Raw genomic sequence first — 13,331 nt, forward strand, 5'->3', positions numbered from 1 at the left:
CTGAAAGATTCAACAGCCACCATCTTCGTTCGTTACTGTTACAGAATATTCGAGGCACCGGTTTTAATGGAAAATACTGTAATTAACCGCTTCTCCGGCGGTAGTATTCGGCGGTAGAGCGGTTTAATTTATTCGCCGTGGTAGAGAGACCGAGATCTATAGATCACCCGATCGGGACTGGCGCGCGCGTTATAACGAAGAAATTCCAAGATTAAGAGGCACCGCTGGTGTATATACATATATATATATATATGTAAATGTATATGTATATGTACCCAGCTAGCAAGCCGCGAGCAAAAGCCGAGTCGAGTCCACGGCCAGGCAGGCAACCAGCCAGCCATGATGTTGAAGAACAAACGTGGAGATTACATCATAGATTAAGTCACACTATAAATTCTGGCTCTCAGGACGCGAGAGCGATAATGAGCTCCGAACGATACATCAGCGTCGCCGAAAACGCAAAATTAATGTAGTTCATCGCGCATTCCGTCGTTAGGCATAAATCCTTCAATAGGTCGAGCACTGGCGCTCGATCGCCAAGTGGAAAAAGAGAGAGGAAGAGAGGGGGAGAAAGGGAGATCGAGAGATTTCATCGGTAAGATCGATGGAGACAAGAGGAGAAACTAAGTAGAGAGTACACTAGTAGACAAAATCCTAAGACAACTTGCATATTTTGTAAATTATCGTACGTTCAAAGGATATTAAAATTCGCCCTTGTGAAAGAGTGACATGGTACGTAAAAATCTTGAGTATGTATGTATATGTATTTCTTCACGTTTTGTAAAATAACTGGACTGGAGTCAACTTGAGAGCAATTTGAACAACGTTCACTTCGTACGTTGATTACTTCAAGCTTGATAATCATACAGACACGTGCATCATTTTGTAAATTCTCCTTTATTCGTCACACCGATAATCTCTGCTCTACGTTCGTCCACTACGTTCGACGTTGATACGCCAAAAAATAAATAAATAAATAAATAATTCCGAGGAAAATTTCGAGTTTAAACTATTCGTCGAGCACGTTCGAAACAAGCGTAACTTACGAAACGTGGAAAGTGTCGTATAATTTTGTCCACTACTGTACTGTGCGAGTACGTGGGCGCGAAAAGGACGAAAGGACGAAACGCGACGACCGAGGGTAGGGAGAATGAAACGCAGAAACGGCGTTAAAGGAGAAGAGGAAGACGTCGCCGGTCACGGAAAGAAAAACGGAACCCGCCACGTAACACCGTGCGCCACCTCGAGCGAGGAGTTCATCGTGCAACGGTAATGATTAAGCGGCTGATTAATTTCAGATTAGCGGCTATGAAACCCGTACACGCGAACGATCATAATGGAGTGTCCGCCGCGATTACAACTCGCTCTATTACGTTGATTAATCGGATACAACTCATATACATATGTATGACATCGAGCGTGCGCTGCTCGGCTCCATTCATTCCGTATTCACCGGCTCTTCGTACACGCCGATCGACCATTTCAAACCACCTTTCGTCTTTCTCCCTCTATCTGCACGCGCGCGCGTGTATCCACGTTTCGCGGACCGAGTTTTTCCACCGCGTTGCCCATAAATCGCGAAGATTATCGATCGTCGAAGAGAATCCTTCACGCTTTCACCGATCTTGTTGCGAGAAGCGATAGAATTGCTACATTTCAAATTGCAGATATCGCGATATACGTTTCTTGGATTGTTAACCTTTAAGGGACGCCTAATATTGGTGATTTCGACTTTTCCACTACTCGTAATAATTAAGCAAATTTAGTAATAATCTTTGCGACTTTAAGTGACAGGAATAAATGTGGTCAGACCTGTCTCACTATCTTTTAATCCTGTTAAAATATGTTCCTAATATTGGTGATTTAGACTTTTCGACTACTCGTAATAATTAAGTAGAGTCTAGTAATAATCTTTGTGACTTTAAGTGACAGGAATAAATGGTCAGACCTATCTCACTATCTTTCAATACTGTTAAAATATATTCCACAAGAATATCAGTCCTCGTCAGCGGTTAAAATAGAAGATTAATTACTGACCATTTAATTCTTACGAAAAATTTAAATTTGAAATTTGTTTTCTCTTTTCTTATGAGCAGAAGTTATGCAATTTTGTTTTCAGGACGTTGAAACTTTTTTCGACAAGCAGATAATTTCTAGATGAATTTCTTCTTCGTCTCTGCTCCGGCTAACAGTTCGAGACAAGGGGGATATCGTAAACGGGACGAGATTGTCGTGAAGAAAAATATCACGATTCCCTGGGAGCACGGTGGAACGACGGGTGGCTGTAAATTCGTTCGTCGAATCCAGCTAGAGGTGTCTCGCGTTTAAACGTAATGTAAATGTAAATGTAGCTACACGTTGCTGGCCGACTTAATGATAACGCGCTACTGCCGCGTAAAATGTTGCAAACGTCGGCTCAAGATTCTCCAATTGCTGAAATTATTGCCACTCCCGGGCGCAGCGCCGGATTCATTAAGCCATTCGAATAACGAGCCAAGAAACTCGCGGTGAGTTCTCGGCTAAAGCTCTTTGAAAACAATTTTCATTCCTCGAATAGGAAGTTTGTCCGTTAAAAACGTTCGGCTAACTTATGTTACTTACTCGAGTCTTGTTAACCGCTCAGACGATTCTGAAAATACATAGTTAGTTACTTTTCTCGATCTCTTTTTTTTTTTTTTTGTTTCAAACACTGTCAGCATTTATTCGAGAACTTCATCAACCCTTCTACCGTACTTCAATCTTTCTTCCGTTTTAATTCGAAGGAAATGTTAAATAGCGCAAAATTATGAAGATGTAGAAATTTCTTTCCCGTGTATTCTGTTCAAAGAAAAAGTATTTATTATCGTTGATGAATGAATATTACTTTGCATCGAAAGAACTCGCGGTGAGCTCTTCGAAGAGCTCAATCGTTCTTCTTCAAATCGCAATTTCGTTCGGTAAAAATGTTAAATATCAGCTAATTCATGTTATTTGAGTCTTGTTAACTATTTACCTTGCCGAGTCTTCTCTTCTCCCGGATCTGTCAACGTTGCTTCGAAAACTTTGCACGTGCAATCAAATATTATTTTTCACAGATATATATATATATACATATATATATATGTATGTATGTATATTATAAATAACAGGATATCACTTTTAACAGCACGCACATTAAATTACATTAAATTACAGCGCAAAAGAACGATACCGAGATTCAAGAATGCCCGAGAAACAAGGAGACATCGCCGAACGCGGAACGATAAATCCGCCTTTCATTGCTTCCTGCTACCATCATATCGATAGATTACGAGTCATTCCGCTTCGAGGAAACTGGACGGACCGTTTGTTCGTCGTTTAACGATTCACGGCGGGAAAAGGGAAGACTCGCGGAGACTGGTACCGCCTCGAGCCACGCACATGCGGCCGCATCGAGCCTCTAATTATTGACCACGACTACTGCGTATTCAGCGCAACGCGCTCGTTTCTAAACGCGCGTCCGTTACCTTCCACCGCCGTACGAATCTCTTTTTCTCTCCGGTGGCGGCCGAGCATCTGTAATTAAATATCTCGCGTGTGGAAAACCACGGAAACGCGTGATGAACTCGATCAAATCGATCGTGAATCGAGAAACTGGACGATGCACTGGCGAGGCTCGATGCTCTCTTACGTTCACGTGAATCGAGAGGAATTTTTAATGAATTGTCTTTGGTGGAATTTAAGACTCTCGAACGCATAGTCTCTGCGAGTTACATTGGTAGAAAATCACACGTACAGTGACGTATACAGTATAGACAAGGAATTTGAAAATTTGACAATTTACAATTTTTGTTTCATTCCACTATAGATGTCTCGTACGACGTATTCTTAGAAATTTAAATGTTTCTTTGTAAAATGCTCGTGTACTTTAACGTCTTTGATTGGGAAATTTTCATCGTCATAGTTCTAGTGTTGATGAATTACGTCAAGCTAAAAATTTCTGTCAAGTTAAAAAAAAAAAAAAAAACAAATATAATTAACAATACAATCGATTAATAGATACGATCGACAATTCCACAATTTGAATCGTCGAACGCACGTCTTCAGAAAAGAATTTAACGGAGAGTATAAACGACACAGTCTTCTCGCTGTAAATCCATCTTTAACAATCGTTCCCTCGAGAGCAGAAGCAAAAGTACATAGAGTCGTTAGGCGACACTCGTGGCGCGACGCTGTGTAAGTGCACGATTGCAAAAGGTTGATAGGCTTTCAACTTTTAGTTCTTCTCTTAACTATTAACGTAATTAAAACGGTCTGCCGTGCCGGATGAGGCTGTAGACCTTAGACACCATGAAACATCGTCGTTAAACGATCGCGGAGTCTGTAAATCGTGGCGAACCGGACGCGGATGGTTCTTGCAGCAGCGGGACCCGGTCGCCGTTACCATGTGGGTCGGGCCGAGGCAAAGTAAGAATGCTCCCTATCGAAAAGGGGAGAATATGGATGGAATGGAAGTGCAAGAAAACCAGGCACAAAGAGAGAGAAAGAGAAAGAATGTGGCTGAGGGACGAAGAACGATTATACCAGAGGGAAGGAGAGGAACAGAGCGAAAGAAAGATAAGGTATATACATACATATAGAGAGGAGGATTGGTTAGAGCCACGCACCGGTTGCATCAATGCTCGTACACAGAAGAAACGATGGCGAGTCAGGCCAGAACACACTGGTGACGACTAGGGATGGGTTCAATATATGCACGTATACATACGAATTGGAGTCAAGTTTGATATCCAATTCTTGTTTCACGGTTTTCGAACGACACAGATCCGAATGGAAAAAATATTTCCGACGAGATTTCACAATGTCGTTTTTCAAAGTTTTAGAAAAGTTCGAAAACTAATGGAGGAGTATACTATTTTTTTTTTTCTTTTTTTTTTTTTTTTTTTTTTTATGAGTTTCAGATGTACTAAATTTCGACAGTGGAGAGACTTAGATTTCGCTAAATTTTGAAATGGTTCACAATCTTCACAGTTCGAAGTTTCGAATATTTGAATTTTACAGAATTTAGAATTCAATTCAGCGTCTTTGTATTTTCTACACGGAGACTTGAAATTTCACTAAATGTAAAAGTGTCAACAGCTCCAAAGAAAACTGATTTAGAGTTTGCCGTACGTTGTGACGGGACTTGGCGCGAACGGAACTTTCGAAAATTACAGGAAAAAAGAGAGACGATCAATCCTTGTCACGCCAAAAGTCGTCCTCACATTCGGGTAACATTCGAGTATTCCCATGAATTAAAAGACAGAACAGACTCACGAAACATTCGAAGCTACTGCTTAAATTCGAGCAACGGCGGGCAAGTGCCATTGAAAATGTAAGAGTTCGAAGCTACTTGCGAGGTGCTCGGTCCCATCTCTAGCGGTGTTGCACGGTGTTGGCTGCGATGGTGGTGGTGAACGGTGCAATAGCGACAGTGTTGGCGGCGCTCTCGTGGTGGACGGGAAGGAACGGTCAGCTTATAGTGGGCACAGTGGGTATAGTAGTCGTTTCTGAGCGTCTGACCGCCGGTATCCGACCGGAGGGCCTCGAGTAATGTGGACTCGAGCCATATTAGGACGGGCTGCACCGTGCCGTTTCCTGCCCAGTATCCGATGTTATCCGATGCATATTGAGAATCCCGCGACTGCCAATGTGGAGCGATCGAGTCAATATGATCCTACGTTAAACCCTATTCGGTCTTGGCCAGCGCCCGCCTCTCTACATCCTTGAGAAATGTATTCCTTTGTGGGCAGAACGGAAGGCGGGCCACCGATCAGCGCAACGCGTACAACAACACACACAACGTGGACAGCCACTGGACACTGTATATACTTGAAGTGAAGCTTCTTTCGATAAGCGATCGATTATATTTTCTTTTCGCTAAAAATTCCAAAAACTCGCGTAGAAACTTCATTTTACTAAAATTCGAACAGAAACTTCCTAGCGCCAAATATAATTTACAATTATCAGAGAATAATAAAGGTCGTTCTCTTTTTCAACACGTCACATGAATTTATCTTTATTGATTCGTTCGCCACGAATATGAAAATAACTCGATTTATGAAAATATCTTCATCAATAACAATTCAACTAACGTCGTGCATACAGACACATACGTGGGTGGACAGTTAAGTGGACTGGTCAGTTAACCCCTTGCGCTGGCGACTGATCGCGCGGACCATAACGTGTGACCGAACCGTATACAATAATTCGTCGCTTTCTTTTTCCTCGTCGGTATGATATCACTGGACAGAAATTATTAAGAAGCAACAAACTTATCATTTGTTTCGCCTAGGTTACATTTAAATATACTTGAAACTGAGAAAATGTTGCAATTTGGGGCAAAAAAGTCTCGACGTGCGTGGGACGTCATTTCAGCGCAAGTGCACTGGTCAGTTAAGGGGGGAGCGGTCAGATAAGTGCATACATCTCCAACATATTCAAATAGTCGCGCAAATTGAAATCGAAACATCGATTATGCAAATAAATAAATAAACAAAACGTATTAACGTGTTGTGTCGATGTAATTTGTACGTAACATACATAGAGTCGTTTATCAACCATTGTTTTTGCGGCACAGGCACTACAAGGGAACGGCTTTAGTGGCTAACAGCGGCGTTATCGCGGCGAGTACTCGCGGAAGAATGCCAGGGAATAATTGTGCGGGATAAAACCCGCTGGTACCGAGTAAATCGTGCGGATCGATGCCTCGCTAACGAGGACAACTTGGTGAATTTGGATCAGAGATTTTTTTCTTCCTTTCTTTCTTTCTTTCTTTTTTTTTTTTTTTTGAGAGAGAGAAGTGTACCCTTAACGTGAGCAATTCGCGAGGCTTTTGTTCGCGCTGCGAATATGATTTCGATATCCCGACGTTTATTGTTCTCGGGTTTACGTTTCAAATTGTAGAACAATACCTTGATACGCAATCTATAGTTTCGAATCAGTTACGTGACTCGTTGGAAGCTGAATGGGACAGGGGTGGAGTTTTACGAATTTTTAACTTCGATTACAATGGAATTGAATTTTAGCTAATGTCTGACTCGAATCTGCTCGTCTGAACCTAAGCCATTCTTACACGAATTAAAAATCTCCGGGATGTATTCAACTGTGCAACTTCAGCAAGTTTATATCAATTTTAACAGCTACAGTTAATATCCATTGGAGAATTAAACAATTACAATTACGAGACGAGAAAGTTGGATGTGATTTTGCGAGAAAAGAATGATCCTCCAGAGAGAAAGAGCGACAGAGAAATTGAAAGGAGCTCGAACGAGAGGACGTCAACAATCATTTCGTCCAATGGATCCGCGGCCCGGGCTGCGAGTCAATTTACATTACACACACCGATTCCATCTATCGATCTTACAATGTCTTCGAAGCCGGAGTCCCATTCGTCAGCGCTGTCCGCGCGCTGATTATTCCCCGTATGTTTCTCCTTGCTCGTCTTTCTTTTTTTTTTTTTCCTTTCTTTCTCCTCCGCTTCCCCGTGAGCCAAAGTGGCCACTCGTACTCGAGCGTGTGCACGCTGCATCGCAAGTAGCCGGGGCGAGCGATCCGATTGCTGTCGCGTGTCTCGATAATAGAGGCTAACGCGTGTCGTAATCGGCCGACGCCGCTGCGAATCCTGCGATGGCCCCTCGAAACGAACAAAAAAATTTGAAGTAGAAGCACGAAGAAATTGAATCGAAAGTAAAAATTTAAGAAGCTGTTGAAAGCTTTTCAAAGTGTCAAGGTGAAGCGTCTTAAGGTGAAGGTTCGTCGAATCACATCGCTTGCAAAGTGACTTTTCAGTGTTATGAGAGTAGATGGAAAGTTTTTCTATTTTTTTTTTTTTTTTTTTTTTTTTTTTTTTTTTTTTTAAGAACTCTGAAAGCGTCTTAAGCGCGAAAAAATCGCGTGCCGAAGATTCGAAGAAGCTCGAGCGGCAAACGAGGAAGAAAGCTTGGCAGGGGATTCTCGAAAAACGCAAACGAACTTCGCGGCGAAGTGCGCGAAAAACAGATTGAAAGGCGCGCTGGCCGCAAGAAGAGGAGGAGGAGGAGAACAAAAAAGGAGCAAGTTAACCACTTCGTCTAGAAACGAAACGAAAGGAAAGACGCGGTCAGAGCGGAGAGAAGTGTCAAAACCTCCCACGTGACGGGTATCGATACACGGGTCGGAAAGTCGACGTATTTTAAAGGCACGGCAGAGGCAACGCTTGCTAATAAGATCGTGTTTTACGACACCTCGTTAGAGAAGGGAAGATTTACAGGCGTACTTGGTGTTAGTGCACGCACCCCCGAACGACTTCTCTTCTCCTTTTCCTCGACGTTCGATGTATACGCGAACAACGTGAGTATACGAAGAGCGTATATGAAGGAATATGAAGAACGAGTGTATGAAGTTTTATGAGAAAGACCGACAAACAAAGAAGTCAAAGGAGAGAGAGAGAGAGAGAGAGAGAGAGAGAGAGAGAAGGGGGAGGATATTGGACCAATATAGGAGCGGCCGTGCTGCAGGCCACCGTGCTTCGCGACTTTGTTCCTTCGACAATGAGCGTCTGGCTCAGTGTGTCCTTCGGATATTAGGCCCTCCGTGCACGCGGTGGCTTTCCACGCTGATGAAGATCGTGATATCGCCGATAAAAAAAGAAGGAAAGAAAAAAGAAGAAGAAGAAAAAAAGAAACGATCGATCGTGCGCGGCTAGACGAGAGACTGAAAAGAGGAAGAATGATTTTCGAAACGCAAAGGCTCCTTGCAAAGAGTAGGTATATCTCCTCGTCGCGGCCTTTAGAAAACTTTCCAAGCCGAGATTCCTTCACAGGGGAATACGCCTGGGTTCCTCGTGGTTTCCGCGAATCGACCTCGTGTGTTTGCCAAGATTCTCGTTCTCTCTTTTTCTTTTCTCTTCTTTCTTTCTGCTTCTTCTTCTTCTTTTCTTTTTTTTTTTTTTTAATTAAAAGAAAAGTAAAAGGAAGAATTCGTCGTTCGCGTTGATGGAGCGAGATACATTATCGCCGGGAGGAGAGACAGCAGCAAGACTACAAAGTAAAGATAACGGAGGCGAAAAAAGGAGAATAGAGAAAAAAGGGGCAAGGAACGAGAGGACGAGAGCGAGAGAGAGAGAGAAAGAGAGAAAGAGAGAACGAGAGAGAGGGAGAGAGAAAGGAACTGAAAGCAAGGGGGAGAATAGGGGCAGAGGGAAAAGAAGGAGAAAGGAAGAGAGACGAGAAGGGGAAGGTAAACGAAAAGAGAGAAACAAGAGGGAGCATCGGGAGTCGCACGAAAAGCTTCGGTTTGGCGTGCCTGGCGTGCTACGACGGAATTAGCGAGATGGTCGAACCGAGGCATCGGCATAAAAAGAGGCTGACTATGCAGAAGACACTTCATCCTGTATAGCGGCGGCGGCGCGCTCGTCCAGCCCGACTTTCGGCCCTGTCTGACAGACAGACTGCAATAGATAATATCTGCAGAGAGACGTTCGGCTTCTCTCTTCTCTCTCTCTCTCTCTCTCTCTGTCTCTCCGTGTTCCACAGCGGCCCACTCGCATATACGACTCTGGCCAGGAGGTGTGCACGCGCGTTTCACCAACACATCTTCTCGGCCCGTAACACGCTGACCGCACGAGCGTGAGTACCGACAGAGTTCTACACGAGAGGTCGAACCAGTATTCGGGGCGAAGAGGTGAAGAGGCTCGTCGGTGCATCGAGGAACCCTCTCCCGCGCTAAGCTAACGGCGTGCACTTATCGAGTTAGTTTTTTGTGTCAGCCGGTTATTAGATTATGATTAAACGACTCGAAGGGCAGAGCGAGCGAGCGAGCGAGCGAGCGAGCGAGAGAGAGAGAGAGAGAGAGAGAGAGAGAGAGAGAGAGAGGGGAGATCGGAGCGTTTCAGCGTACATGTCAGAGATTTTATCCATGTTGCCGATGTATTTTTACGGCTCAAAAGTATTCTTATTAAGAACATATACCATGGATAACATCGAAAAACTTCCATTTCGTTCAAAGAGTTCGCAAAGAATGTTACAGGTGAACGATTTCTAGCGTGACGGAAATCTCTCTTCTAGCCAACTATCGATTGTTTTACTTATTATTCAATTCAATCCCACGTCATTGATAATCGTCGATAATCGTTAATCGGATTAATCAGAGAGTTTGCCACAACTTTGAAGAGAGTGGTGAAAAGTAGCAGCGGAGAAAGAGGGCGAATACGAGCGGCCGTCGAAAAGAAGGAGCTGATTAAAACACAAATACCTTAACTGTCTCTACGAAGGATTAGTTTCAAAGGTAGGCGCCGGGACGTCTTCCTCGTTACTGTCAAATCATCGAAAAGACGTTGACGCCTGATATTTTTCCAGCTCCTTCTTCTCTCGTTCCATCTTTCTCCCTTTCTCGGCTCACGGTCAGCCGGGCTCATCTCTCGCTCCTCCAGTCCACTTTTTCTCTGTCTGCTCGTCCCGTTAAATCGCGAATCGAATCGATACGCCGCGTCGCATTCTATTCCAACGATAATCGGATTTCCGACGATTTGCGTGACCGCGACGAAGTCTATTTATTGGTGCGAGGCGGCTGACGTTAAGCGGAGCGGGCGCGCGCGATGACCGTTTCTTTTTCTAACTGGTTAATTATTTTTTCTTCTCTTCCGCGCTGCGTCCACGGTTTTGGAGTACTTTTTTTCGGCGAGGGCACACCGGCGGGGCTCGTTCAGCATCCGCTGGCGTGCGAGAATGATTTATGCAGCGTGCTTAAATTTCAACGCGTGCATTCGAACTTTGGTAGTAAATCACCGAGAGTTGCGTTATATGAAAACTCGGCCTCTCTCTTTCTCTCTCTCTCCCTCTTCCCCTTCTCTCGCAGAGAACGAAGAAGAGGAAAAGAGAGGACAGAGAGACAGACCGAAAAAAGAAAAAAAAATTACAAATCATCGACATTGTTCACACACACGCACGCACGTTGCGCGTCAAGTTGTTTCAAACTTGGTATACCTGTGTTTCGCGGACACTCTGTACGCCATAAACTGGAATACGCGCCGGGCAAAAACGTCTCGCCTACTCGATTACGTACCTGAAACAAAAACCACGAATTCCTCGTTAATTCCAAAATTCCTGGCCAGCGGGACAGAGGCGCAGAGACACTGGGGGCCCCGGAAGGCAAATTGCGGCGGCCGAATCGCGGGAAAAACGGTCATGTTCGAGAAGGCGCGTCGCCTTTTCTTCGCCCAATCCCACCCTGCCACCCCGTGACATCTTATAAATTTACACGTCGATGGCGGTTACGAGTTCTCCCCGGCGGCGAAAAAAGCGCGACCAGGCGACCGATTGGCGCTACTTAAAACGATCGGATCGTCGCCTTAACGAACGTTGTCGAACACGCAGAAATAGCTTCATAGTTCCGTGGAAGGGTTTTTGTACGGGGCGCGTTCTTGCTCGGCGAACGAGCGAGCGAGTGAGTGAGAGAGAGAGAGAGAGAGAGAAAGAATCCGCTGATGCCTCGGTTGGGAGAATAAGGAAACGGGAGGCTCGAACGAGGGAAAGAAAAATGTCGGGAACGAAGCGGAGCGGGTAAAAAGTCAACGAATCCAGTGGCGGTGCCTCGTCGTGGCCGTTCATCGATGTTTGTACTTATCGTGGCCGATCGTTGTTCCGCCGCTGGAAGCCTCGGGGCCCCCTCGAATTGATTTGTTGGACGGTCCACGGCCACGGCGAAGCAGCAAACCCACGGCAAAAACTCGCCTCGGCTCGCCGCGGCCGCGGAAAATCCACGTTAACTAACTTCGATCGAGCCATCGGCGACAACCTGCTTTCACTCGTCCCGCCGGTCCGCTTCCCCGACGGGATTCTCCTTCGCTCGGCTCGAGTCGATCCGATCCGAGTCGAGTTAGAAGCTTGACGAGTTTGCACGGGTTCGTCGAGTTAAGAGCGGATCCCGAGCGGAGAGCGTTTCACTCTGCAGAGCGCGTTCTTCGGATCGTATTAGGTGGAAAAAATGTGAAGGAACTGACGTACAAAGAAGCTGAAGACTGATGCAGCGGAGAATGTAAAGGATAAAAATATAGAGTATAACGTGAGAAGAGAGAGAGAGAGAGAGAGAGAAAGGGACGAACTGTAAGAAGCTTTGCGGCTTGACGAAACGAGACTGAGACCGACGCGCAAAAACTAGAAAAACATCGAAATTTATCGATACCCCTCGGATAACTCGCGCTTTGTAGATTTAGAAAAGATTTATATGAGTAAAACACATCGCGTGTATAATATCCTACGGTGTGTCAATCTTGTGTATTGCGCGATATCGCAGAGAAGGAGAGTCATTTAGAAAGTGAAAAACAAAGAGAGGAAAAGGGGAAACTTTTACTAGTTGCTAGCTGTTTAGCGGGAAGACCTGCTCGTCTGTTTGACTGATTACAGGTGAGAGTCGCTTAGTAGGTGTTAAAGCTCTGGCCACACGGAACGCGATGACGTCACTCTGCTGTCGAAACAATGGTAGAACAAATAGACCGAAAACTCGAAATATTCAAAGTAACAAGGCCTAATGAATCTCTTCCTAATTAGGTAAACACAATCTCAAACAATCGACGCTAAAGACCAATTAATCTTCTCCAGTTATTTTCGAGTTTTTTAGAAATCTTCTTCGCATAATTTTCTTTGTGCAGCGTGTTTATATAAGAACAAAGTAACTGAGGCCGGTTTTACAAAAGATTTACAAGCACGCGAAATAATAATAATAATAATAATTTACCAAACACGCAACCAGTCGACATTATTTTTGCAATTCCCCAGTCTTGATATTCTCCCAAAACAGGACTGAATCGTTCAGAGTTGCGATACCTTCGGGACACTCGTCGCAAGGTGTGTTAACTGTGCATTTTCAGGAAGTAACGAGCAAGTATGTATCTTGAGAAAAAGAGAGAGAGAGAGAGAGAGAGAGAGGATGGAGCGTTGGCAGGAAGCCGGATAAAATCAAAGAGGCGAACGAACGATCGAAAACGAGGCGATAGCCACGGCGCAGCGCCGGAGCGGTTCGAAACGGCCGGAACAAATCAAACAATATAATAAGCGCGTGGCAAGAAGAAGCGACGAGCTGCAAGAAGCATAAAAGAATCTCCGGAGGATGCTCGTCCGCGTGGAATTTCCAGCGTATGATCATCGGTATCTCTCGGTAGGATAAGCGAAGAAGGTTATACCGCGGATAAAAAGGCTGGCACAGGGATCGAGGGGCGAGGAAGAGGAGGAGGAGGAGAAGGAGAAGGAGGAAGAGGAGGAAGAGAGGGGGGAGGCAGCGGGGCCAAAAACAGCCGGGTCAGAAGATGAAGAACAACGAGGAGAAAGAGGGAGAGGAGGAGACAGTGGCGGTGATGG

General features: G+C 44.8%; 1 protein-coding gene across 1 annotated transcript in view; it reads right to left on the minus strand.

Annotated features, from left to right (window-relative positions):
• LOC122533504 (lysine-specific histone demethylase 1A) overlaps positions 1–13,331 on the minus strand; it is a 116,837-nt gene that overhangs the window by 31,691 nt on the left and 71,815 nt on the right. The window lies entirely within an intron of this gene.

Source organism: Frieseomelitta varia, unplaced genomic scaffold (genome assembly GCF_011392965.1).
Source record: "Frieseomelitta varia isolate USP_RPSP 00005682 unplaced genomic scaffold, Fvar_1.2 scaffold_533, whole genome shotgun sequence".
NCBI classification, from domain to species: Eukaryota; Metazoa; Arthropoda; class Insecta; order Hymenoptera; family Apidae; genus Frieseomelitta; species Frieseomelitta varia.